The sequence below is a fragment of the Patagioenas fasciata genome, chromosome 2 (genome assembly GCF_037038585.1).
Source record: "Patagioenas fasciata isolate bPatFas1 chromosome 2, bPatFas1.hap1, whole genome shotgun sequence".
In the NCBI taxonomy this organism is placed as follows: domain Eukaryota; kingdom Metazoa; phylum Chordata; class Aves; order Columbiformes; family Columbidae; genus Patagioenas; species Patagioenas fasciata.
The window spans coordinates 153052195-153077394 of NC_092521.1; the positions used below are offsets into that span (position 1 = coordinate 153052195).

The 25200-nt window shown below is 44.6% G+C and overlaps 1 long non-coding RNA gene across 1 annotated transcript; it reads right to left on the reverse strand.

The window, feature by feature from the left end:
• Positions 1-1866: 1866 nt before the first annotated feature.
• Positions 1867-13200, reverse strand: LOC139827450 (uncharacterized). Its single transcript, XR_011737989.1, has 4 exons — positions 12728-13200; positions 4378-4576; positions 4187-4269; positions 1867-2005 (listed from the first exon to the last, which is right to left on the reverse strand). It is a non-coding gene; the product is annotated as an uncharacterized lncRNA (long non-coding RNA).
• Between the last annotated feature and the right edge of the window lie 12000 nt (positions 13201-25200).

Below are 25200 nucleotides of genomic sequence, written 5' to 3' on the forward strand. Positions count from 1 at the left end.
CTCTGTATGTGTCTCCTAACAGGGAAATCCAAACCTCTTGATCTACCCCACATCTTATCCTAACAAAAAGTTGCTGAATATTATAAAAAAAAAAAAACAACATAGAATGAAAGTCTGATCCTGGAAATGTTCTGCAATGAGAAAGACACAAATATATACTGACCTGAGCACCAGCCATTATCACCTTGCTCTATTTCTGGGCATGGTAATAAGGGAGTGGCAAATATATGTGCAGGAGACAAAGTTGGGGAGCTGGAATGGGCTGTTAATGTCCTCAGATTTTCCCTCCTATCAGTAAGTCATTGCTGCTAAAGGCAATGAAGAAAACCTGCCAAATACAACAGCTAAAACCAACACCCTGAAAAACATAATATTTAGGGAAAGATGTGTGTGGTGGGGCCAGCTAGTGCCAGCTGCCAAGTCTGCAACCACGAGAGGCCTGGGGCACGGGGAGGTCTCTGGGGGAGTCCCTGTTGGTGGCCAGACCCAGGACAACCCCCGTGCTCCTGTGCAGGTAAGAGGCTGTGACCCCCATAGCTGATGGACAGTCCAACTGACCTTATGGGCAGTTCTACCTCCCCTTCCTTCAAACCATTCTCTCTTTGCGAATGGAAATGGAGATAAATACTGATGACAGCCCCAGGGTGGGATGTATGTGCTTGGTGAGTGGTGGCTCAGACAAGGGCTGAGGTCATCACTCCAGCAACAGCTCCCAGGGCCTTAGCAGGAGCTCAACATCAGGCTGGAGCAAAATAGAGGCTTAAGGAAATTTTGGACCTACCAGGATCTCCTGGAGGTCTATCAAAGAGAAACAGGAATTCTCCCTCTCCAGCACAGCCCTGGCAGGATTGGTGCAAAGCAATTTCCTTGTCTGCACTTCAAGAGGGATGTTGGGAGGGAGCCACAGCATGACACAGGGGTAGGAAAAACCTCCTAAGTCTTGAGGAGACAGGATGTGAAATGGGCAGAGAATTCCCTTGCTTTGATGTCTTCCCTGTCCACATACCTGGTGTCTAATTTGGGGCTACACTGAAACTCTTTTTCCCCACATCAAGATGACATTGCCTGGCTCCCCTGCCAGGAGGTTTTGGCTGGAGAACTGGTTGTCACTGTTGGTGGGGTGAATCTTGCTCTTTGCTGGCAGTAATTAGTAGCTCAGTTTGCTGAGGATTTGCATGTATTTGTCTAATTTGTGCCTGTGGGCTCAAGTGACAAGTAACTAAGCAAAACTTTACTGGCTAAATGCCTAATCTACAGGCTGTTTTGTGATCTTCTGCCCTTAAACTCCACAAAGTCCATGGCTCTGGGACTACACAATGTCCCCACCAGCTTCTCCTCTCAGCCACCCATACTGGCACTAGTGTCTGTGGAGTAGGCTGAGACCCAAGGCCAGGATGTGCAAAAAAGCATTAGTGGTTGGGGATGACAAGTGGGGCTGTCTTTCAGAAGCTGTGATCTTTGGAGCATGCTAAACACCTGTTCTCTGGCATCAGGGCTGTTCAGATGTCAAATAGAACAGATAGGTATCCAAGTGCTCAGAGTTGCTGGCCCCACATTTCATGTGAACTCTCCAAGGCTCCTGCCCACCGGACAGGCTCTGTTGCTCCTTTCCATGAAAGCCGTGCAACAGCAGCAACACAGTTCACTGCACCTCAGAAAAAAAAATTACCTGCTCATTTTTAGTGGCCATTTCAGTCCAGAGAGTAATAAAACAGCTCTTACTAACTCCACAGCAAGTTCTTCCTAGAAGGTCTCATGAATTTCTTAGTATCTGAAGGCTCCTTTTCCCCATGGGACTCTTGGGAGCCATTGCAGTTGTTCCTGGCCTTGCTTCTCCTTGCGATTTCGATTCCGCACACGCTCTCACTTGCCTGCTATTCCTGTGTTCGTTTTTATCTTCATGCCAGGCTTGAGCCACAGCTCCTTGTAACAATATTTCCTCATAAGGCTGTGCTTAAAAAGTAAGGAGCTTGTATTTGTTGGTGCTGGGTGGTGGCATGTGAGGCTGCACAAAGGAAAACAAATGTTTTAGATGTTTTCGAAGGTGCTGTCATGAAACAAACCAGGGCACTTGGGCCTGACTTTGCTACGTTTACTTGTGCTTGGCTGTACCAGAGCCTGTTCAGCCTCTGCAGTGACTCTCCCATGGGAAGTTTCCATCACCTCCCTCCCTCCCTGCCCTTTTCCCAGCTCTGCTGCTGACAGGGCCATGCTCTTTGGAGAGATGATGGGGAGGTTTGCCCCCACCTTGGAAAGAGTCTGTCCAGCCATTGCCACCTTGCAAAATCGACTTCTTCAGCCCTGTTTGTCACACAGGTGACACAGGAATACCCTGTGCAGCCACAGCAGGGCTACTTGTTCCCTGCTCTGGGGAAGTGATCCACTCAAACCACACTGCTTTTAAACATTGCCGAGTCTTTGTCCTGGCTCCACGTGATTAAAATATCCATGCAAATGAGAAGACAAATAGCTTATTTACTCAGTTCAGGGTGAGCTGTAAATTGGAAGGACCAAGCTCTGTCTCTCAAGGATCGGGGGGAGCAGAAGCAGAAGAAAGGACAATGAACTGGCCACTGCACCTACTTGAGCTCGTTTGCTCCTTATCCAGCCTGGTTTGGAAGCAGAGCTTCAATCCTGTTTGCTTAGGAGGTTTGTTATACTTAAGAAAGATAACACTGCAGTGACGCTGAGCAGCAGGGTAGAGGGCAAAACAATATTTTATTCTTGAGTTAAAGCACTTTCACAAGGGTAAAATAAGTAATCTGCCCTGGCTAACATGTTGCCTGTGGGGTGGGCACGCTGCACCTCTGGGTCTTCAGATCACCCAGGGCACCACTACCCTCCTTTCCCTGTCCTCTGGAGACCATGGTGATTGCTCTGGCAAGAGGAAAGGAAATTGCATTATTCTACTCTACAACCAACCCTGGGGAAAACAGCTATGTTAAAGCCCTCACATTATAAGACCTTCTTTTCCAAATACAAAACTTAGAGCTGTGAAGCTGTGATTCCTGGAAACATGGTGCCTTCTCGTACAGTAATTATGAGTATAAGCTGAGTAACAAAGTGCTACTCAGATGTTTAGACAAAACCTCCTTTTGAATTTGGAAACCTTCGCTACTTTTGGGACCAGCTATGGTCTTCCTCTTTGAAATAAGTGAATCCTCAGACTTTGAGTTTTAGGGTTCGGTATTTCTTAGTTTTGCCTTCTTGTTTTTCCCTTCTAAAACTGCAGTGTTAACTCCCCCTGGAAATATGCCGTGCAAAGGAAATAAGTTTGGGGTAGAATCATACACTGAACATGGGAAGTGAGGTCCCAGGAGGTGAAGGGACTTGCCCCAAGCCCCATAGGGAGCTTGGCCCACACTGTAGACCCAAAGGACCTTTCCAACCCCAATCCTTTGTCTTAGTTGCAATTTTCTTGCAAATATTTGGGACTCATATTTCAAAGTTCAGGATGGGTTAATCACAAAGAATGCAGCTCTTCCTGCTCTGCATGGAGGGGTATAAGGTAGCAGCGGCTGCAGTGCCCTCCTACACATCCCATGCATCTGCACAGGTTTCAAGTAACATCTGGTCTTTAAACTCAATATCACACATGCAGATTAATGATTACCTGCCTGCTCGCTGTCCTGGCTTCCAATCAGTTCCACTTTATTGACTTAGCCCAGGCTTGACAATGGTTTATTAATCTTGCCTTAGTGTATACATATCAGCCTTATTGTAGTTATATACTTTGCCCACTCTCATTAATGAAGGTTATCATCATAAGGCACTAAGGGCTTTGTTAATTTGGGCTACTGTTAACAGTCTGCAGACTGGAGCCTAGGTGTGAGCCAGATCAAACTCTACTGCGTGGGAAGTTTCCCATAGGGAGAGCTTTGATAACGAGACGCTGCCATGTATTAAAGAGAACACAGAAACAGACCTGGGAGACTGTCAGGACCTGTAAGGTGCCCGTCCCATGGGCTGACGTCAGGGACTGCAGCGCTGCCCGTCTCTGTCCCCGGCACAGCGTCTGGCACTGCAGCCTGCAGGATCCTGCCTCTGCGGGGTGCCCAGCAGCGAGGGCAGAGCCTGTCCCTGCCCGTCCATCCCCCAGCACTCTGCCCCTGCCTGCGCTGCCTGCTTCTGCCTGCATCCCTGGGCACACAGGCAACTGGGTCAGGGCACGAGGGCAGGGACTGACCTGTGTTGCAGAGCTGCCCGCCTAGCTTGACGTGGCTAACGTGTTTGGGAAAGCTGCTCTGGGCCATCCTGGAGAGCTGGTTCCTGGAAACAGACAATTCAAAACATTTATCTGGAGTATGGTTCGTGGGATAACCACAAGCATTTGTATGATAGGTCAAATATTTGAGGTGCGTCTAGATCAGCTCTTACCAATATTATTGTTTTCAATCATATTTCAGAGGAGTTCCTGGGGGGTGACTGTGCTGGGAAGCGGGGGCAGAGGGCTGGGGCGGGGGGTGCGCCACGGGCTGACGGCTCCTCTGCTCTTCCCAGACACAACGTGGGCACGGGTGTGAGAGCTGGGGACTCTGCAGCAGATCCTCCAAACGTTTAGTTTTTGGGAGTTAACCTGCATATGAGGAGAAACAAGAGCCTTTTATAAAAAATAGAGGGAGTGAAATAGCAGCTGTAAAAATGAGAATCTCTGACAATACAACAAACAGAAAATTACATTTCCCCTCATTGTGTTGAAGGGGCCGAGCTTCCAGCCAGCTGTGGAGGAAATAAGGAGTTTATATTATTTGCAGTGTCAGTGAGGACCAACGTACAAATTTCCTGTCTGGCTCCCTCTGCAGATTAACAAAACGTCAGCAAAGCGTATATTTTTTGTTTCATTTCATTTTCCTATTTCTGTGGGGAGATGATGTGCACTCCAAGCAGAGTGCTCATGGAAGCTGTGACTGAGAAGGTGCCATAGGAAGCTCAACACACAGGAGAGCAAAAAGTAAAAAAGACAGTAAAGCCTGTGATTCCAGAGCAACACAGCTCTGTCCCTTACAGCTCTGAGCCCAAACAGAGCCACAGCTTGCAGGTTTGTATCGATGTTTGTGGTCTCGCAGATAAGCATATGCCATTTACTCACAAGCCCGAAGATCTTCCAACATGTGCATTGACATGTAAAATTAAATTATTGAAAGAAAAATGCTATATTCTGTCTCAGTGCTTGCTTATCCAGTCTGTGTAAGCATAAAGCTCAGTCCATATGTGCTGGAGCTTTCTCAGTGTCTCCCTGCACTCCAGCACAGGATATTTCAGCCAGCTGTGGTCAGAAATGGACCGCACAAGGCCCTTGGCCCTGGGTGACGGCCGACATTCAAGCTGCCTTCCCAGTTGCTTCCAGCATCCCATGACTGGTGGCCCTGGGTGGGGAGAAAGCAAACATGCACTTTCAGCAAATTGCAAGCCAGGTGTATGTAAAATGAAGAAGCTGATAGTCATTAGCATAGTGCAGGCTTCTTGAAGCACTGTGAGGAATACTCAGGGGTGAAAGAAGACCCCAGGCAAAGGACCCCAACATCATGAGCGTCACATTCTCTCTGGTTTTCAGACAATCGCAGCACAAATAAAACTGGTATTACCAGCTCTGTCTTCCTGTCCAAAATTACAGCTTTTGGGTTCCTAATTTGAGAGTAGCTCCTGGCTGTCCTTCCCCTATGTTTGAGGCATGCTGGCTGCTGGATCTCTGGTCTTGCTGTCTTGGAATAAATGGCAGACCAGTCCGCTGCCCTGTACCCGGGATGCTTGGAGTCATCAGGGAGCATTTCAGGTAACAGAGGCAGGAATATTTCAAGCTTCCTCACCTGAGAGAAGGGAAGGAGCATGGAAGTATCTCTGAATGAGAAGAGCTGGATTTCACCTATTGTATAGTATTGTATTGTAAATTAACCTAACAGAACAGGTTGTCTCCCCTGCCTGAGCTATGCTGTGTCTTTCCAAGAGTCCTGTCCCTCTGCCATTGTGTATTTGTGCACCTGCCACCACTGTGCAATGGGCTTTTCCCTGCATCTGACAGGGGAGCACTCACAGGGGACTCCCAGGGCCACCACTGAATAGAGGTGGTGGGCAATGGCCAGGAGCAGAGGGGACAGGGGGCCAGGCTGAGGGGAATACTTCAGAAGCAGCTGGGAAGAGAGTGCACTAGCTAAGAAACAGTCTGTAGGAAAGAGACAGGGATCTACTTTGGGAACAGCTATGAGATTTGTTGGCTCCAGGGTCTCCCAAGCCAATTAGATTCTGATGTGGAGCAGGCTCATTCGTTTACCTTCCTGGGAGATGAAAAACAGAGTGAGATTTTGCAGTACTCAGATGCCCTGCATTTTTTTAAGATTTTGATTAATCATGAGGCACTTTGGCAGCCTCCTTGGATACTTCATAACCCCTATTTAATCAGTCACCATCTGAGTGCTTGCTCTGTCTGGTCTCAACTGGCATGGCTTGACTGCCCAGAGGTTCTGGTGGGCCTCAAGGTGATGGTGGGGCAGGCAGCTGCCTCCACTCAGGGTCTGTGCTGATAGCCCCTTGGTTTCTGCAAGGGGACACCTCATGACAAATGTCCTTACATGGATGTATAACATGGAATAGCCTTGATTAGTATTCTGTGCGGTTGCAGTTGTCCTGTAGGGCTCAATGGATAAAAAAGATCCAGACTTCATGGACCTGGAGGCCATTGCTGTTAAAGCTGGAAAATCATGCCGTCAGTATTGCAACTGTGAGAAGTTGTGGAAGTGTTGCCAGACAGGTCATAAAAGCGGAGATTCACTGTGTCCTTCAGCTCCCTGAGTGTCTCTGCCATGCCAGGTGAATTGGACAGTGGGAGACCCCTGAGCTGGCTGTGTCTCTATCAGCAGCTTAGTGCAGATCAAGGATGGGACTTCTGAAGCAAAGGTCTCCATGTGCCATGCTTTGACTGTGATCACAGACAAGTTTTGGAGGATGCGAAATGGATCCCTTTCAAATAAATGGGAACGTTCTCCAGCAGGCGCATTCAGTCCATGGGACCACATCCACATAGCACAAAGCAAGACCCCCTTGAAACGCTTGGTGTGTAGGCACAGCCTTCAGCACGAACACTTCCTACTCTACAGTTCTACTCACTAGGTGACACTGAATAAAGGTAGTATTCCACAGTCACTGCCGAATAGGTCAAGAAGCTGGATACCTTTGTCTTGTTCCCTCTGCATGGTGGAGGACTTGTTTAGTGCAAGAAGGTGCTGGCTGGTACTTCTTGTTAACAAAACATCTTTCTTGTGTTCTACGGAGATGACAAAGCTGCTTCACAAAGGTGCACAGAAGGTGTAAAGATAATTTGCAGAGGGATCTTTTTTCTTATGCAAAATGGATTTGGTGTTTCATTTCCCCCTCTAAACCTTTCCTTGTGTAAACCAGGAAAATTTAACATTCTTCCTTCCAAAAAGTGAATCTCAGGAATATGCCTAAATATGTCACTTGACAGACCCTAGGTAATAATATAGACCACTGGTTAGCTGAACAAAGTAAAACCAAGCACATCTGGAAAATCAGGATGAGCAAAACCTGGTACAAGAAGAGAGCTTCTTCAGAAAAAGAAATGTGTGTCATGTATTTTACCTCTTACAGTGTAGCAGCATTAAAAAAATGTACAATTCACTGGTGTTCCCAAGTCCATTTGGAATTGCCACATTTGGGAACACCAGTTTTCCACCATCACCATGTTCCCATTTCTCAACTTCGTTCTGTGATGATGAGTCTGGCTGGTACATGCACAGTATCAGAAGCGTCATCTGGCTCTTCAGTAACTGAAGCACATTTTCCTACTAATCTTCTTTGTGCACCAGCTGTCATTGGGGTATGGTCTTCTAATTACCGGCTTAAAAAAGTAACTAACTCTTTTTTTTTTTTTTTTTTATTCCCAGCAAGAAGCTGCTAAGCAGGTTCCTTTCTGATGTATGGCTTGGAGACCCTCGCTGACTGGTGTTGTACTTAGATGTTAAACACAGAGTCAAAAGTATGTAGTGGATTGCATCGTCTTAAGTCTTGAGCATTTCCATCAGAGGATGATGTGGACATGGCTGAGAAGAAGCAAAGCTCTTGCTAGGAAATTTCAGTAGATACTGACTGTTTATAAAGTTCTAGAAAAAGCTCATTAAAACAAATATCTCAGTAGAATGAAATACCTGTGGAATCATGTTTATGATACAGTGACAAAGTTTGCTGTCATGAATGTTTCAGGCAGGGAGCTGAGTATTCAGTGCTTTTTCTCTGCATACCAGAGGCAGTCTATGCACTGCACAGGTGTTTGCAGATATCGACAGACTGAGTTCCTTGCCTGTCTTTTAATCAAGGACATGGCTTTCCTCTTGGAGTGCAGGTGTTTTTCAGTAAAGCAGAGATTTTCTTGATAGGTCCTTCCTGCCTGAGTTTTCAATATTCTATCACCTTCAGACACCAACTTTCCTAAAAAGAAGTGCTAACCTTCCTAACAACCTGAGAGTCACTCAAAGATTTACCCCAGATGTCATTATATAACTTGAATTTTGTTAACCACCCTGTCTGTGTCCTAAGTCTTGAGTCACCATTATGGGTCTTTGTTAATTTCTGTAGTTCCTGCTGCTCATAATATCTTAGAAAGGAGTTTCCCAGAGCAAGGTCTGTGGTGATGCCATGCAAGAACTTTTTCCTGTCATTCGTTTGGCAATTCTCCAGCAAGTTGTGTGTACAAAAAAGTCTTCTGCTGTCTTACTTCTCAGTTTCTCTTTCAGGCAGTAGCCAGTCATACCTTCACACTGTCATCAGATTTTAGGTGCACTACAATCATTCTTTCTGCCAGTGATAAAACAGTTTGTCTCTCATTCATCATTACAACTGAATGACATGAGAATAGTAATGATGCAGCCGATGAAAGAGCAGCTGAGACAGTTGCAAATTTAATGTTAGATGGCATTCACTTAGTCATTAAAAAAGGCTTGTTCAGATAACCAAACATTGGGTTAACTGCCATGCAGACATCTTGCAGTGGGTGTCCTGGAAATCCTTTTTCCCATAATTGCTGAGTAACAAAACAAGTAAAGAACCACTTTCCTTTAAGATTTCTTTTGTGGACATATTTATTAGCTTAAAAAATATGGGAACATTAACTCTAACTGGCACCAAACTATTATCCAAGGGAATGCTCACATGCTCTCCATGAAACTCTGCTTATTCTGCAAATGCCAGAAGTAGGATAGGCATGCATGATGTTGAAGACGCTGAAGAGATGATCACTCAGCTTTCCAGATCAGACCTGAAGTTTGTCCAGACAGATGTGTAATGAGACTCTTTGTAGCCGAAAGTCATATAACTGGCACTGTTTTTTCTTGAAGAACTCTCAATCTGGTGGGACAGACTATCCATGTGTGAATTCTACAATTGCAGTGGAAGAAAATATTCCCCGTCTTACTGGCTGCTTGTTCAGATTGCAGATCATTCAGCAATTTTCCTGTGTCCGTCTTCAGACTAGAGAAACCTTAAAACTGTGCTAAGCCAGTCCCACTGAGGAAACACTGAGGAGCCAGTGGAAAGTGCCTGATGAATAACTTGTAGGCACATGAATTTTGGTATTTTGATGCTACCTTCTTCCTACCACTGCTGGTACACAGCACAGCAGTTGAACTGTAGGGTAAGGGGAAAGAAAGTCAAACCAGTGAGAACAAGAAATAAGAAATACCCTTTTCAGTCCTCTTAAAGCTCCTGCTGTGTCCTCTGTTGAAAGGCTGATGATACTTTTAAGCATGTGGCAGCACAAATTCCCTCACATGCTGTACTGGTCCTTCTTCCTATCCAAAATGGCCTGTAATGATTCTCAAGCATTCCAAGACTGGAAATATTGACTTTGATACACTATTGAAAGTTTGGGACTTCCTTGAAACTTACCTTGAACCAACTTTAACTCTTCAGTCCTCGGTTCTGATTTGAATCTTTGTGGGAACTATTGTGACAAACCAGCACACCAGAGTAGCTCTGCAGCTCAGATCCTGGTTAACATATCCGACAAAGGAACCAAAAAAGAGGGTTTTTTTTTACTCCTTTTTTAGATTCTCAGAAGGGTTTGGGCCATTTCGTTGTGTGTGAGGTTTGCAGCAGAACAACAGATCCATGATTCCCAGATCCAACTGCTTTGATAAAGGCAGGATTCAGGTCACAGATCGGAACATCTGTGCCCACAGGTGACATTGGTGTCTAAGCCCCACTATGGTCCTTAGTGATCTGGCCAATACACCAATTGGGTTGAGAGGCATTCAACTAGATGCCTATGCATGATCACCAAAGGCTCTCCCTCCATTGATGTATTGACCGGATCACCACTGAAAGTAGGAGGATCTCAGACACCTTCACCCGTAGAGACCCCTGCTCTTAGGTGTCAGGCTCTGGGGGCTGAATTACACCTCAGGATTCACAGCCAGATCTTGCTGCCTTTTGTGGCCAGCCACCAAGAGGGCCTGGAGGCTGGAGCACACACAGTGGCTACCACGTAGCATCTTGAGCCATGAACACCCATGTTCTCATAGTCCAGACTAGCTGTCCATGCGCATGCTGTCACCCAAACAGAATTGTAGTCAAAAGCATCAGGTAGGTCATGCCACAGTGCGAGAGCAAGAATAAGAGCATCAAAATCTGTGTGCCAGGTTGTGGATAGTAACAGCAAAATTTCACGGAGAAAACTGGAAACAAGAAATTGTCCTTTAAAATTAATAAAATATGCCACCCACATTAAACAGGCAGCATAATACAGATCTAAATGCATCTGATAGACTACAACTAGATGGAAAAATCAATTATCTTTTCTACAGAACTGAAATGGAGATCTGTCTGGAAGTCTTCCAGTGGAAAGATTTTTCTTGCAAAATACTGACTTTAGTTAACTGTCTTGAGGATACTTTTGGCCTTCAATTAAAAAAAATCATCTGAAGAAAAAAATGAAAATATAATTTTAATAACAGTGAACATTTTTCTATTTTAATGTCATCATTCTTTCTCTGTATTATAAAATATAACCATTTCCCAAAACCTTATTTCAATCAAAGTCTTCATATTTGTTAGCATGAGATGTTTTAACAGTCTTGTATTTCTTTACAATTAGGATTCTTTTGCAATATTCATTCTGGAATGAAAGAAACTTCAAAGTTGTAAAATGCTCTCTGCAATGAAAAATCAAACTCCTGGATTAGCTGTTACTTTCCTCCACTCAAATAACCTTTGTTTACTGTCTTGTTCTTTTATTTATATGAGAACATATTTCAGCTTTTGAAAGCAAAAGACAGTTGTTGACTAAGACATTCTTCTCCAACCTTACAACATGTCTCTATAGGAATGCAAGTAAATTTTACTATTTTGATATATACCACTTTCCTACAAATATATGATAAACATGCGTCTAAGTAACTCAGGTTTATTAAACTTTGCCAGAAGGTTTGACAAGCTACATTGTTTTATATATTTAATTTTTCTTTTATTTGTTCATCCTTAAGACTCAGGCTGAAAATTTCCCCAGTCTATATGGAATTTCTAATGACGACAAGCAAAAAATTTACATTTTTCAATCATGTGTCTGGATTTTCTTCTTAATTTATGGGAACAGTAATGAAAAAGTACACCCCCAGGACATGAACAGAACTTCTCTGACAGTATGTCACAGAGACTGCATATCTGTGGATAAATAAATAGAGAAAAAGACTGCTTGATGGATTCCAGTGGTGGGAAGAATGAGAAGAACCCAAGGAGAGCTGGCATTTCTTCAGATGAGTGATGGTAAGGGCACAAGGACAAATAACCCAGTTAGGGTAGTGGTGACTACCTTGGCTAATACAGTGGGTTTGGGTGCTACAGGGAAATTTAAAAAGTGAAATCTATATTGTGTAAATTAAGCATACATTCTGAAAAAGAGAGAAAAGTTTGAGGCGAGAGAGAGACAGGAGCAAAACGGGAGCATCTCAAAAGGGGGCATGACCATGGTAGCTTTGCAAGTGGTGGTGGCCTACAGCACCACAGAAACTGAGTTCATATGGAGAAGTAGCATCTCTATTAGACAAGTTAATATGGCTGATAAAATGCATGAACCATTGAACATGCAGGTCCTACCTGAGCAGAAGACAAAGAAGATCCTAGCACACATCAAGAAGTAGATTCGAAGACACAGCTAGAGGAAGAGGTAACCATTTGATAGATTCACTTGTAGAGAGAAAAAGGCCAAGGAACGCCCTGCTTCACAGCTCAACAAGGTTGCAACTGTTGGCAAAAGACTTAAATTTATTGCATACATTTTATATCAGTCTTTGCTGTAACCAGGTAACCACTGTGATCCATATTAGTGAAAAAGAGGCAAGATCTTGGCTTATAGTAGTTAATTTTAATCCTCTGGAAATGTTTTCATCAATAGCAATGAAATAAATAGCACTCAGAATGGATTCATCAAGATCAAATCCATGAAATAAAGTGAAATTCGTCCTGTGGTGGGGTAGAAGGCCTTGTGAGCAGTGACTTTAGCCAGACACCGAATGCTACATTTTGCCATTTCCATCAACAAGGCATGGAAATGTGGTGTTGCTGGAGGGAATAGGTTCCTCTGACAGCAGCCTAGACAAATATCCATGGGGAACAGCAAAAATTTTGGAGAACCAGGAAGGGTTAAGAATTGTTGGGGTAACTTCCACTCTATTTTTCTACGTTTCTCTGACTTTATATGCACATAAATTATTATTATTATTACCTGGTTTTGCATTCTGTTCTTGTCCTGCCCTGAATCCCATGCTGTTTTTCCTTGTCTGATTGACACTGAGTTCTCCATAGTGCCTGTTGAATTCTATTGCAAGTGTTTCTTGGTTCCAAGCAGCATTGAGATGTGACAGCCTGTTTTGCCAGAAGAGTTTCTTTTTTCTTTGAAGTCATTACGTTCAATGACACAAGGGAGAAAAGGGAATTGTTCTTTACCCCCACTTTGCAGACAAGAGAAGGCAGACTCCACAGAATCCACAGCAAAGCTGGTAACTGAATCCAAATCTCCTGGATCCCCAGAGAGTATCTTGTGTGCACAATTAACCTATTAATCCTGAGGGCAGAACAGACTGTCATGGACCATTGATGAACCTCACATCAGCAATTGCCATCCTCTCTCTTTCTTAAGGTGCATACAGGAGCTATGAGGCTGAGTATAAATTGTGAAAGCCCAGGAAATACTCCTGAGGCTCACACAGCCCAATCTATCCAAAGTTTAGATCTCAGCATCACGAGCCAATGAGCCTTTCAGTGTTCCCCTCAGGTTGCCGGGAGCCACTCCCCAGCCACAGATTAAATTCTCTTTATAAACTCTGAAAGATGTAGTCTATTTAATATTCTACCCACAACTTGGCTTGAGGCTACTTGAAGCTATTGTTTGGGGTTTTTTTCCAGTCTGTTAGTTATACCTACAATTGGCAGACTACCATTTCTGATGTAAAGCAACATGTGATGTGTCCTCAAGCCAAATCACATATGACCTTAAGCTGGAAAGCTAGAAGCTAGCAGGCAAATGCAGCAAAAAAATGAGCTCTAGAGGTATCCCCTGAGCACACATAGGCAGCAGCCAAGACAAAATGAGAAGATCCTAGAAGGGCAGATTCTGAAGAGCTTGTTTAGTTTTTATGGCAATCCTTTACTCAGGCAAAACTCTCATTGGTTTTAGGGAAGTCAAGGCTTTGGAACTTGGATTTGTAGTGCTTATAAACAGATGACTGTGAATCCAGAAGCCTGCCTGAGGAAAGCAGATGACTGTGAATCAAGAAGCCTGCCAGCTATTTACGATGGAGATGCTAACAACAGGCTGTGCTGCTTCTCACCCCACTGTGTGACACAGGGCACCCTGCCCCAGGCACACAAGAGTTCCTGGAGTGATGGGGACAGTCAGAGCACCGGCACCCCCAACAGCCCAGCACTGCCTGTGCAAAGCGGAGCACCCCTGCCACGGAAGATGCTCTTGGCTGCCTGCACATACACAGTCTGACGTGCGAGGCAAAACGTTTTCAAGCGAGTTTCTCACAAATGCAGAAAGGACAAAGTTGTGTGTCTGTGGGTCTTTCTTGCAGCAGCAGTCAGAGGTGTGCGAGCCATGGTGTCAGCTCTGGTGCCCTCTGCACGCCTCCTCCTCGCACGCTGCACCACCAGCCGTGCTGGTTTGGAGAGCTGAGAGGTCCTCGTGGCAGACACCCAGGCACAGGGAGATCCATTTCACACAGGCATATGCCTGCAAGGGCTGCCTGCCTCTGTGAATTCAAATTAAAATGCAAACAAGGCTCCCAAAGGTAGTGCAGAGCCTTGATCTCCTGCCCTTCCTCAATGCCACATGTGCAACAGCCCAAGGTGACAGGGAATTTTCACTCAGCACTACCCCATGATGCCACAGCAATGGATCAAGTGAAGGCCACCACCACTGCAGGTCTTGGTAGTCGTGCTTTGCTGTGGTCGGGTGGACAAGACGAGAGGCAAGGAGCATGGACTCAGAGCCGGTCACAAGGTAAAGGGCAGGCCACCTCCAAGAATTCCCTCTGAATGCATGTGTTTTCCCAGGAAACCACCAGATTCGGCCACCAAGGCCTTTCCCACAGGAGAGACAAATGACCGTGTCTTTCCTTCCAAGTGACGACCAGCCAGCAAAACCCACAGAGATGCTTGTGAACCTTTCTCTTGCAGCCCACACTGGGAGGGACAATTCAGACCTAAACAGTTATGACTTTTAGTGAACGCAATAAGAAACCAGAATGGAATAAAAACTAACCAGAATGGAATAGAAAAATATTTTCATTTTGCAAAGTCTGAGGTGAACATTTTTTTACCTTTTGCACAATTTGTGGCATGTTTTCAAAGTATTTCAACTTTCTGGTAGTTTAGCTTTGAGTTTCTTATTTGCTGCCAAATATAATAAACTAAGTGGTGGCCACAGGGCAGCACTTTTCCCTATTTTTTCACTTTTCCCTTTGTTACCCTAAGCTTTCAAGACATCATAAAAATGTGGAAGTTCTGAAAATTTAGAGAGCAGCGGAAGCAAAATGAAAAGTGATGAGTGGGGAGAAGAACAGGGGTTATTCAAGAAAAAAATATCAACAGGATCTGATCTGGCAAATGGGCCTTTCTCAGAAATCTGAACAGACCTAACGGAAACTGAGGGCCACCCTCACTCAGTTTGCGTAGCCTCTGACACCTCCAGCAGATCTGGTGCACAGAGGCATAAAATGGTGTTGTGCCACAATATTCTTGCTTTAACTACATTACATTTCAGGCCATACTTTGATGAAGTTGGAAGCTACTTAATTTGTCCAGTTAGTCTGAGATGGGGGTTGGTGAAACCCCTTATATAAACATTTTTGAGACAGTGCAATCCACTTCCTACTTTGCACAAATAAACCTCTCTTTTCCATAAAATTTAGAACACTGAAAGAAAAATTGGCCAGAACAATTCCTTTGGTAGAAAGGCTGCTTTCTGCAGCTGCCCAGAAGAAGGTGTTTTACAAGTAAAACTGTAAATTCATATCAAACAATGCTTCAGCCCCAGCAATGAAACAGGGTGAGCTGGCTTGCTGCTTGTGCCGTAGCAAATTGCTGTGGAGGGGAAGGCCAGCGATGGCTGGACCAGGGGCAGCCCGAGTGGTGATGATGCCAACCTGGGTGGCCCCTGGTGGGTTTGGGGAGCGAGGCCGGACAGGCACTGCTGGAGGGCTGGCGGGGGACCAGGCAGCCTGGCACTGCAAAGCTGTTTCCTCAGGCTGGCAGGTTCGATGGGGCTCAGGCTCAGGTCCAGCTGTACACTTAGGTAGTAAATCTTCAAATACAACATAAAAATACAAATTAAAAACCTCCCATATTTTAGTTTTTCCCTGCCTGCTTTAATAAATTACCCAGCAGAATATTTTGGTTTTATAAAATAATAGAAACTTGACCACTGCTTTGACTAAAAAACTGGTCATTCCCACGTCACTCTGGCATCCACCATGATCTGGCAAACAGCAAGAGGAGGGGAACAGAAAAGACATGATGAAGGGGTCAACATATTTTAGCATTTGCTGCTTACCAAACCAATCTGGAGCAGCAGCGTTACCAGGAAATAAAATAATGTAAGAGAATTTACAGGGCAACATCTGTTTCAGTGTCAGAATTCATTAGTGGGGAAAAGGAGAACACAGGTACACCAGGGGGATTTGGAAAATCTGAGATTATAAGCAAATGTGTCATTCAATGTCAATTATTTTCTGTTTCTTGCAACTTTGCCCAACAGATCAAAAGAATTTGAGTCCAGCTAAAGAGCATATGCAAGGCTTAAAAGTATTATGGTACTCATTATCCTTCAAGCAATCCTCTTTAATGATTTGTTCTGAGGTCATATACAGGATCGCAAAAGCAATAAAAGTGGGAAATGTTGAGTTAAAGCAATGGTCTGGCATGGTGATGTCATCTATACAATAAACAAATGTCAATGCAGAGCTATAAATAATCTTTTTATCCTAATCTTGAATTGATCCTACACCAGATGTATACACACTTCATGAAAATTCCTTAGCTTTGAAGAAAGAGGACAATAACCTGTAATATAAAGTTGGATATTTTTATAAGTGTGCTTCTCATGGGTAATGTATGGCACAGGCAAGAGGGGACAGGGCCCTTATCATTCCTGCAAATGACGCTTATACCTCTGTGCAGAGCATGACACACTCCCGTGAGCACAGAGGCTGAAAGAATCACTCTGGGCTGGTGAAGGTCTCAATAGCAGAAGGATCTTTAGAGGCACAGAGAATCCTTTATAAAGAACATTTCATTTACTGTATGAGAGAGGTCTGTTCTAGTTTACACAGAGAAACTCCCAGGTTCCAAATGCTAAGTGTCACCCAGCACACCTGAGCTTTCCCTCTGTACGATGCAAAGAGCAAAGCACATTGCTGTGGAACATCACATAAACATACATCCAGGCTGAAATAGCAATCTTTGGAAGCTAAATATGCTCTTTTTTTTCTGGGCCTTTTTAAAATTCTGTTCCTATGAGATACTTCTGTCCAACAGAAGCGTTTACATTATAACAATTGCATTAAAAAAAAAAATAAATAAATTAAAGTCTGTTGCATTAGTTGAGCAGTGTCCTGGGACTGGCTCAAGCCAATGATAATCTTTCCATTGACATAATTAAGCTTTTTATTCAGGCCCTTAATCTGCAATCAATCAACCTTAATATTATTCCCTGCAGAAATCCATCCTTTTTGGTGACAGAAAAAAATGAGACCAAATGCTTGTCCCGGCTACCAGTGTTGGCAAAACTGCCTGCATCATGATGGCATTTTCAGTGAGCCTCAGTATGGAGTTATCCTGACATGCACTGTTTTGCCATTTTTTCCCTTGTGTACCTTCCTCTAGCTTCACGTTTTGGCTTTCATGCCACACTGCACTGTCCCTGCTGATCTCAGGTGTGGAGCCCCGTGCTGTGGTACCCTGAGTCCCAGCCAGGACAGCATCCCGAGCCATGGACTGGCGCCAGGGGCACGCAGCACTTCCCAGAACCAGGCTCTGAGATGTCAAACCCTCCTGTGGTAACATGACGTGTTTGCTGATGGTGCTAAGAAACTGCATGAGACTGTTACAAAAAAAAAGGCATATAAATCCTAATCTTCCCTGGCCTCTGCTAGCATCACATTAGGTTAATCTTGTCAACCTTTCCATCTCTGATGGCTGCAGCCACAGCTGCAGGTCTCCGTGGGGCAGTGACTCTGCACAGGCAGCCACAATGGAGAGCATCCATCTAGGGGCTCTGATGATAGAGACTTCATCTCTTGTTACACTCTGGGCATCTTTCCGGTGTTCCTTCATCTTATGTCTTACGTTAAAGGAAAGGGAATGGGTGCCCAGCTCTACCCCCACAGGGGCACTTGCAGAGGGCTATATACAGCTCAACAAATGTCATCCCCCACTCCACCCAGGACTATGGTGTGGCTGTAGCTGGGGTGAAACAATTTTCCTCATTTAGAAGCAGAAAAGAACAGGCAAAAAGGAGGAACCAAAAAGCAGGGCAACATCAGAGATGTCTGAAGCATGGTCCGGGTACACTGGACTTTCAGAGGTCACCTGAAAGAAGAGTGACAGAGGGAAGGCTGGACACCAGGAATACGTTCGAACACAGGCAGTGTGGAAACACACACAACAGCAACCACAGAGTTGCCAGCGACTACAAGGTCATAAGTGGGAATGGTGGCCTGCTGCTTCCTATTGCCACTGCATGTCTGTAACATTTACATTTGGAAGTCGTTCAACAAAGGCTTGGCCGCACTTGCTTCAGTGCTTAGCTGTCTCTGAAGGGATAAAACGTTAACCAGCTATCCCATGATGTCAGAGAACTGGTGAGAAAGGTTTTAACCACAGATTTTAAAGGGCAGGGCATTCAGGATGGCTCTTGGGACTTAAAACAGCAGAGCTATAGGTACCCACCTATTCCTGGGGCTGTCAGAGTCTTTGTTCAGTGACTAAGCTGGAGGTCAAAGGGGCAGATTTAGAGGAATACAGAGCTCCTGATCCAAATGGCAGGTCCAGAGAGTGTCCAGATACCTAAAGCAGACCAGGAGCAGGGCAGGCACCACTTCATGTCTCTCAAGTCTTAGTTCCGCATCTTATTCATGCTGACTCCCTCATTCATGCCATGGACTGAGGGGTGAAGTGTGCAGATTTGGGACAGGAAAGGAAACTATCATAGGACACAGAGATGCAGAGCTCAGGGCTGGTCTGCCCTGTTAGCAGACAGCAGCCTTCTCTCAAACCAGTGAACAACCACTGCCCAGCACTGGTGTTGGGGACTTGAGAGGCAGGAGGGCCCCAAGGGCTGGACTGGGGCTCAGGGAGAAAGGAGAGGAGCAGCTGAGCTCAGAAGCATGCTTAAACTGCTGACACACCTGCGTGAGGGTGAAGATGGCCTGGGATCTCTCACAGGAGCATTGGATAGGAAGCAGGCCATGGGTCTGCCCAGCCCTTCGCCAGGTAGAGGTGCTGCAGGCACTCAGAAGTTAATACCAGTTCTTTCTGTTCAGTAAAGAATGTTGCTGTATGAGTAGCTTCATTACAGTGCTAAAGATTACATACTTGTAACCTAAGACTTAATTTGTGGCAAAGCCATAAATTAAATGATTCTCATAATCATATAAGCAGACACAAGTCACAGCTAGCAAATTAGGAGTAATTGATGGAGCAGCCAGAGGGCTTTGTTGTACCCACATTCATTTTGTGATTGTAAATTATGCCAACAATAGCAAATATATTTACACACATTAGTAGCAAACTCGGGATAATCTCTTGGTGTGTAAAGAATGTGTGGGTACTCTGATGCTATGTATTCTACAGTGATGTGCTGTAGCAGCAATGTGCATCTCTGTTTCTGAGTTATTGCTGAACATTCCAGGTGCTCTGTAACACTGAAGGCCTTTGCACTATAAATCACAGGAGACCAATAATTTTAGCCTTTCACAATGACAAAGTTTGTTCTGGAAAAGCTTTCCCTTTCGAAGGCCCCGTCTTGACTTTTGGTGGTTTGGGCTTGCAGGTCGCCCTACTTTTCTAGGCTAGAATTTAGAGATAGAAACTAAAAAGCAGATCTACATCAGCAATGTTTATGACAGGTGTGAATATAATATAACATTAAGGTAATGGTGCCCGGCCTGGAGGAGAGAGACCTTCCCTTAAGTGGCTTATGGCCACAGGAAATTAAAAAGTTTAAGCTGAGGAGGGACAAAATGTGTTATGTGCAGAATAATTTCTTGTTCAGTATTGCTATTCCCTGGCCACAGCGGACCTGCTAACAGCCCAGCTGCTGTCACAAGAGTCCTGTCATTTTGGGTGTCCTTAGAGACTTACCATCTGGACAGGCAAGAAAGGCAAATGTCAGTTCACAAGACACATTTTTCTTGCTCTTAGTGCTGCAGGGGGGAAAAAAATGGAAAATAACAAATTAAATTAATTAGTGATTCATGGAAATTGGGAGGAAAAAAAAGGTGTCCAAAGTTATGCTACAAAATATCATGAGTTTAAATCAGGTTTATTGGGTCTCACTGACCAGCTCATACTCAGAGGTGTGTCAGTCCTACAGCCAGAGAAGTCAGTCTTTCTACAGCACTGATTGAAAATACCCTGAGTTTCCATCCTAATAATGCAGCTTGGCCAACTTGTGCTGAATGAATCTTCTAAGAAAACAGCTCTAAAGTGATGCTGATTGTGTTGGTGCTCAAACCACTCTGCTTGAGAACCAGAGAGCTGTCAGAGGTGAGAGAGAGATACCACAACCTGCCTGGGATAGCAGGAGGGCTGTGATGGACGGCGGGGCAGCCCGGCATGGGAGGAAGGCTGCTCTGCCTGCCCTGAACCCGCCGCCCTCGGCAGGACTCGCACATTTTGCGTTAGCAAGCTGCAGTTGCTGGGGTCAGCTGTATCGTGCAAAAGCTTTTGAGGAAAATTGTGGCTGGAGCTCTGCAGACAATTGCTTTTTTTCTGACTCACTGACTAACTTAACTGGAGAAAGAAAAAGGAGCAAAAAATAGTCATCCCTCTGGGTCAAATGATGGAGGAGGATTAAGAAGCAGCACCGAGGGCCCCGCGGTACCGGGACAAGCATTTCCGCAGAGGGGATTAGCCCATCCAAGCTCATGAGATGAGTTTCCAGATGATTTGCTTCCCCCAGCCCTGGGCCCCCCGGGTCAGGACACCTGCGGAAACCTCCCCGAGCACCGCAGCCCAGCCTCGCTCCCAGCTCCCAGCACCACGTCTGCCTCTGGGCACTGGAGCCCACCCGCCAGGGCAAGCTGCACCACGCCTCGACCCAAAAAGTGATGGCAGGGAGCGGAACAAGATTTTTAACTAAGTGGTGCTGTCCACCTTATGTTCCCAGCCACAAGAAGGTAAATTAAGGAGGACTAGGTCTGTGCTGTTATTCTTCTGGATAAATGCTACTGACGTCTAGGCAACCTCGGCTGGCAGCGCTTCTGGATTTCTGTTCTTATATTTGTATATATATATATGCCCAAGAAAAGCAGCCGAGGCCACAGGATAGGTACTTTCAGCAAATCCCGGGGAGGAAGAAAGCCAACAAAACTTATCTAATAAAATTTCCCCTAGAAGGTGGCTATCTCAGCACATCTGGTGCCTCAGTGCTGGGCAATGTTTGGCGAGAAGGAGATGGGGATCAGCACCGCTCCCTCGGAGTGGGTTTCTGCTTCCTGCCCGAGGAGATGGGAAAGCAGGGCCAGACCTGAAAAGCCGTGCTAACCCTGTGGTGTCCGTAACCAGAGGCCACTCGCTGACCCCTGTCGAGCTGTGTCTTAGATGAGTTCTTGGTTTTGTCTCTGCAGGCACCACGTTTCACAAAGGCATGCTATGAACTCGGTGAGCGTGTCAGCGCAGCCTCAAGGCAACCAGCCGGGAAACAACCCCAGGTCTGTTTTTTTCACTCTTTCTAAATATATGGGTAGTGACAGGTGTAAAATTACACCAACTAGGCAATAACTCAGACATGTTTGAGTGCCAATTATGTGTCTTTTTACAACACTGGGCCTCTGCCTGAACACATCATTTAGGAGAAAAATATGTTATAAAAGTGTATTCATTCAAAAGAATGCTATAAAAAAATATTCTTAATATTGGTCTCAGTTGTTTAATCTTCAGTTCTTTCTCTGCTCCTCCCTGTTTCTGAGATAGATGAGCTCTGGGTGCCCCATGTTGCGTGCACACTCTTGTAGAGTTAGCGAATAGGCCATCGAAAATAAATACACATAAATCTTAGCCATGTATGGTCTGCAGACGGGGAAAATGGCTTACAAAACCCAGAAAGATGACCACTCATTAAAAAAATGCTGGACACTACTATTTCGATGGCAGGGACTCAAGCTACACAGCGTACAGCACAGTTTACAGAACAGGAGTCTGCTAATGTAACACAACGGCTTGGCAGGCAGAGCAGCTCACCGCTGGACACATGGTCAGGATGGATTATGCCATGGTGCCAGTGCTTGCCACCAGAAGTAAGATCTTAGCCTGGACTTTGTAATTTGGCTAATAACGAGTGAAAATTAGGTGGAGATGGTGGGATCCTGCCTCTAAAACATACACATGGGGATACAGTCCTTTGCTAACAGGAATGGTTTATGTATGAATTCATTTCCCCGCTTATTGAGTGGAACCCGTTCGAAGCCTGGAGGACTTCTGTGGCTGACCAGCAAACCCCTTCAGTGGAACAGGGCTCAAAGAAGACAGGCAAGGATGATGTGCTCATGAAACTTAGAAAACCATGTAGGAAGTGACCGCAACTGTCATAAAGGAAACTGAACTTATTTCAGCACAAAGGGGACTGAAGGATGGCCTTTTAGATTAACAGCTGTATCAGTTGAGGGGGTCAACTGGTTGTGTAAATGGCCTTGCTAAAATAATAGATGGGGACTATTATCTTCTGAGCCAGACAGACCAGCATGGAGGAAGTGTATTTGTGGCTCAGCTCAACACAGAGTCTTAAAATTAACCAAGCAACAAAATGAACCTTGAAGAGAGCATTGGGCTTGAGCTGCCTTCAACCAGTCATGGGAGTCATGTTTGCATTGCGATCCAACTCTATGTTCTAATTGCTACATTGTGTTTGCATTGTGATTTTGCATTGTGATTGTGATAGTGATGTTGCTGTATCGGTCTGTGAAATCAGAATCCCATGCAATGTCAAATACCTACAAATAAGTAAAATTGATATTAAACATCAAACCCTCCTTGTGTGGAACACCTAAAAGACTTGGTCAGAGGCTATTTGACTCTGACAACTTCTTGCTTTACCCTCACCAGTAAACAGGCTTAGGACTTTATTTCCTAAGCCCTTTAGAACATATTACTCCTGTCAGTAAAGGTGCCTGCATATTCTCAGTAGAGATTATCACACTTGGTGTCACTGCAGCTTCCAGTATTACCCTGTTATTTCCTGAACTGTAGATGATTAAGAGAATTAATGTGAAACCACAGCTTCTTTGCAAACTTTCCAAAGCATCACACAAACCTCTAGAAACCCTCTTGCCTTCATGTCCCCAAGTTTCTACACGGGCTCTTCTCCCCCATTTCCTCAGGTCACCCGCACTCAGGTATTAGGACTGAGATGTGCAGAAAAAATCGTGTGTTTATTATCTGTCCCTGATCTGTACAGCTGAAGGAAGGCTGAGACTTTGTTCTTAAACAGAAGCATGCAGGATGATTCAAAGCATGCCTAAGCTTTTATTTACATATTGATCATTATATTACACACTATACCAGTATCTTATATGTGGTATTATAATAATATAATATAGTTCAGAATTTTTTGTTATTACATATAATGGTATATTTTTATATTTAAATGTGCATGTTATCTTTTTCAGCCAACCAGTGGAAATACCCAGAAGCCCTAAAATAGATGAAATGTATCAAATGTACAGGGAAGTGCTTTGTTTTGTGGTACAGACATATTTATAAGAAATCATTTCACACATACAGTTATGCTGCCGGTATACATAGTTTTCTTTTGCTGACACTGTATTCTTCAGTCTGTGGAAGCTGGTTTTTTTTTTTCCTTACAAGTCTCACTTTAATAACACTTCCAGCCATTTAAAAATGTGCACTGCAAGCACAGTCAGGGCATATAGACCAGCATAGAAAACAGGCTGAGAATAATGCAGCCAAATCTGGGGCTCGCACACATGTTTCTGTGCACAGCTACACGTACTGCTATGATTAAGATACTCCTTTTGGTAAAGGACCTGCAAAGCAAGATTCAAGGGTTACACGTTTCCATGTACAGGAGAAAATGTACATTTTTTTAACCTAAAGAAATAATCTGCACCAAGCTTCAGACACATATTCCCAGGGTTGCTAAGTTCAGCTATCCCTTTTTAAACTAAGGTGTCTTGCTATAAGGTTTTTGCATGTGAATTCATGACAAAGCCTGAGGTACCCACTCCACTTTGACCGGCTCAATATCCTTCTAGCCTGGGGCCACCTTTACCCTTTCTTAATTTACTCCCAAAGCCCCAGTTCACAGCAACCTCATTTCAGCCAGGGATAATGAGATGCTTCCTGAACTCTGGGGGTCATTTCTTACCATCATCACAGCCCTTCCATCCCTCCCACCACCATTGCCACAGACTGAGCTAGAAGTTTATCTTTTTAGACCAATTTACATTTCAAACTTAGATGAAGGAAAGCAACAAGCTAAAACAGATTCAGGGGAGCGATCAAGCAGTGAAAGAAAGAGATTGTGTTTTGCCAGCGGAGGAACCTGTTTCTGAGGCTTATTTGCTTTCCCAGGCATTGCAGAGGGAGATGGGAGAGATGGGGAGCTCCTGGGTTTGAGACATTTATGGTTCTTAGGACTCCAGCAGGTTCAGTTGTAGCAAATTGTTGAACAGTGGTATTGAGCATCTTTTAGAAACCTAAACGAATACAGGCAGTGATAACAGTCCAGTGGTTCTGGGGCAGTCAGCAATTAATGGCCCTTTATGGGAAAGTCTGTGGCTAATTGGTTTATAAAACTGATCAAACTGGAAACAATATGAAAAATCAGATTAGGAGATGGCAGCTAAGAGCACTTGTGAAATGATATTTTATTTACTATAAGAGGGCAGCAAAAAGACTGCAATAGCTACTTGACTTACCTGTTTGCCTTGGAAAGACCAAATCCTGTGAACACATTGCCAGAGATATATTCTGTAGGATGCCCTGGCATCTTCTTGATTTTGTTTTCAGGATACTCCATGAAATAATTATGTGCTTTGGGTCCACTGAGAATAATGCAATGGAGACAGTCTAAACTCTGAGGAAAAATGCCTTTTATTCTAAAAGGTTTGGCTTGTTAGTGAGATTGGGCCAGCAGATGGTAAACACCAGCTTGTAATACAGTATAATGCAGTTTGCTGCAGAAAAATGTAGCATAATTTAATATGAGGGCGAGGAACCAGTCACCCAGAGCAATACGCAGGGAAGGGATTCAGAGTATCATGGAAAAATCATCGAAGACATGAGGCCAGCTCACAGCTGCAGTAATAAAGTCTGTCATAAAGTGAAAGGGGCTACAAGAGAGGAGGACTTGGTGCAGACAGTATTAGTCAGAGCCCTGCCTGCCCTAAGACCCACACCACTTATGGGGGCTGTTAATGGCTCAGCAGGGCACAGGGCAGCTCAGGGTGAGGGCAT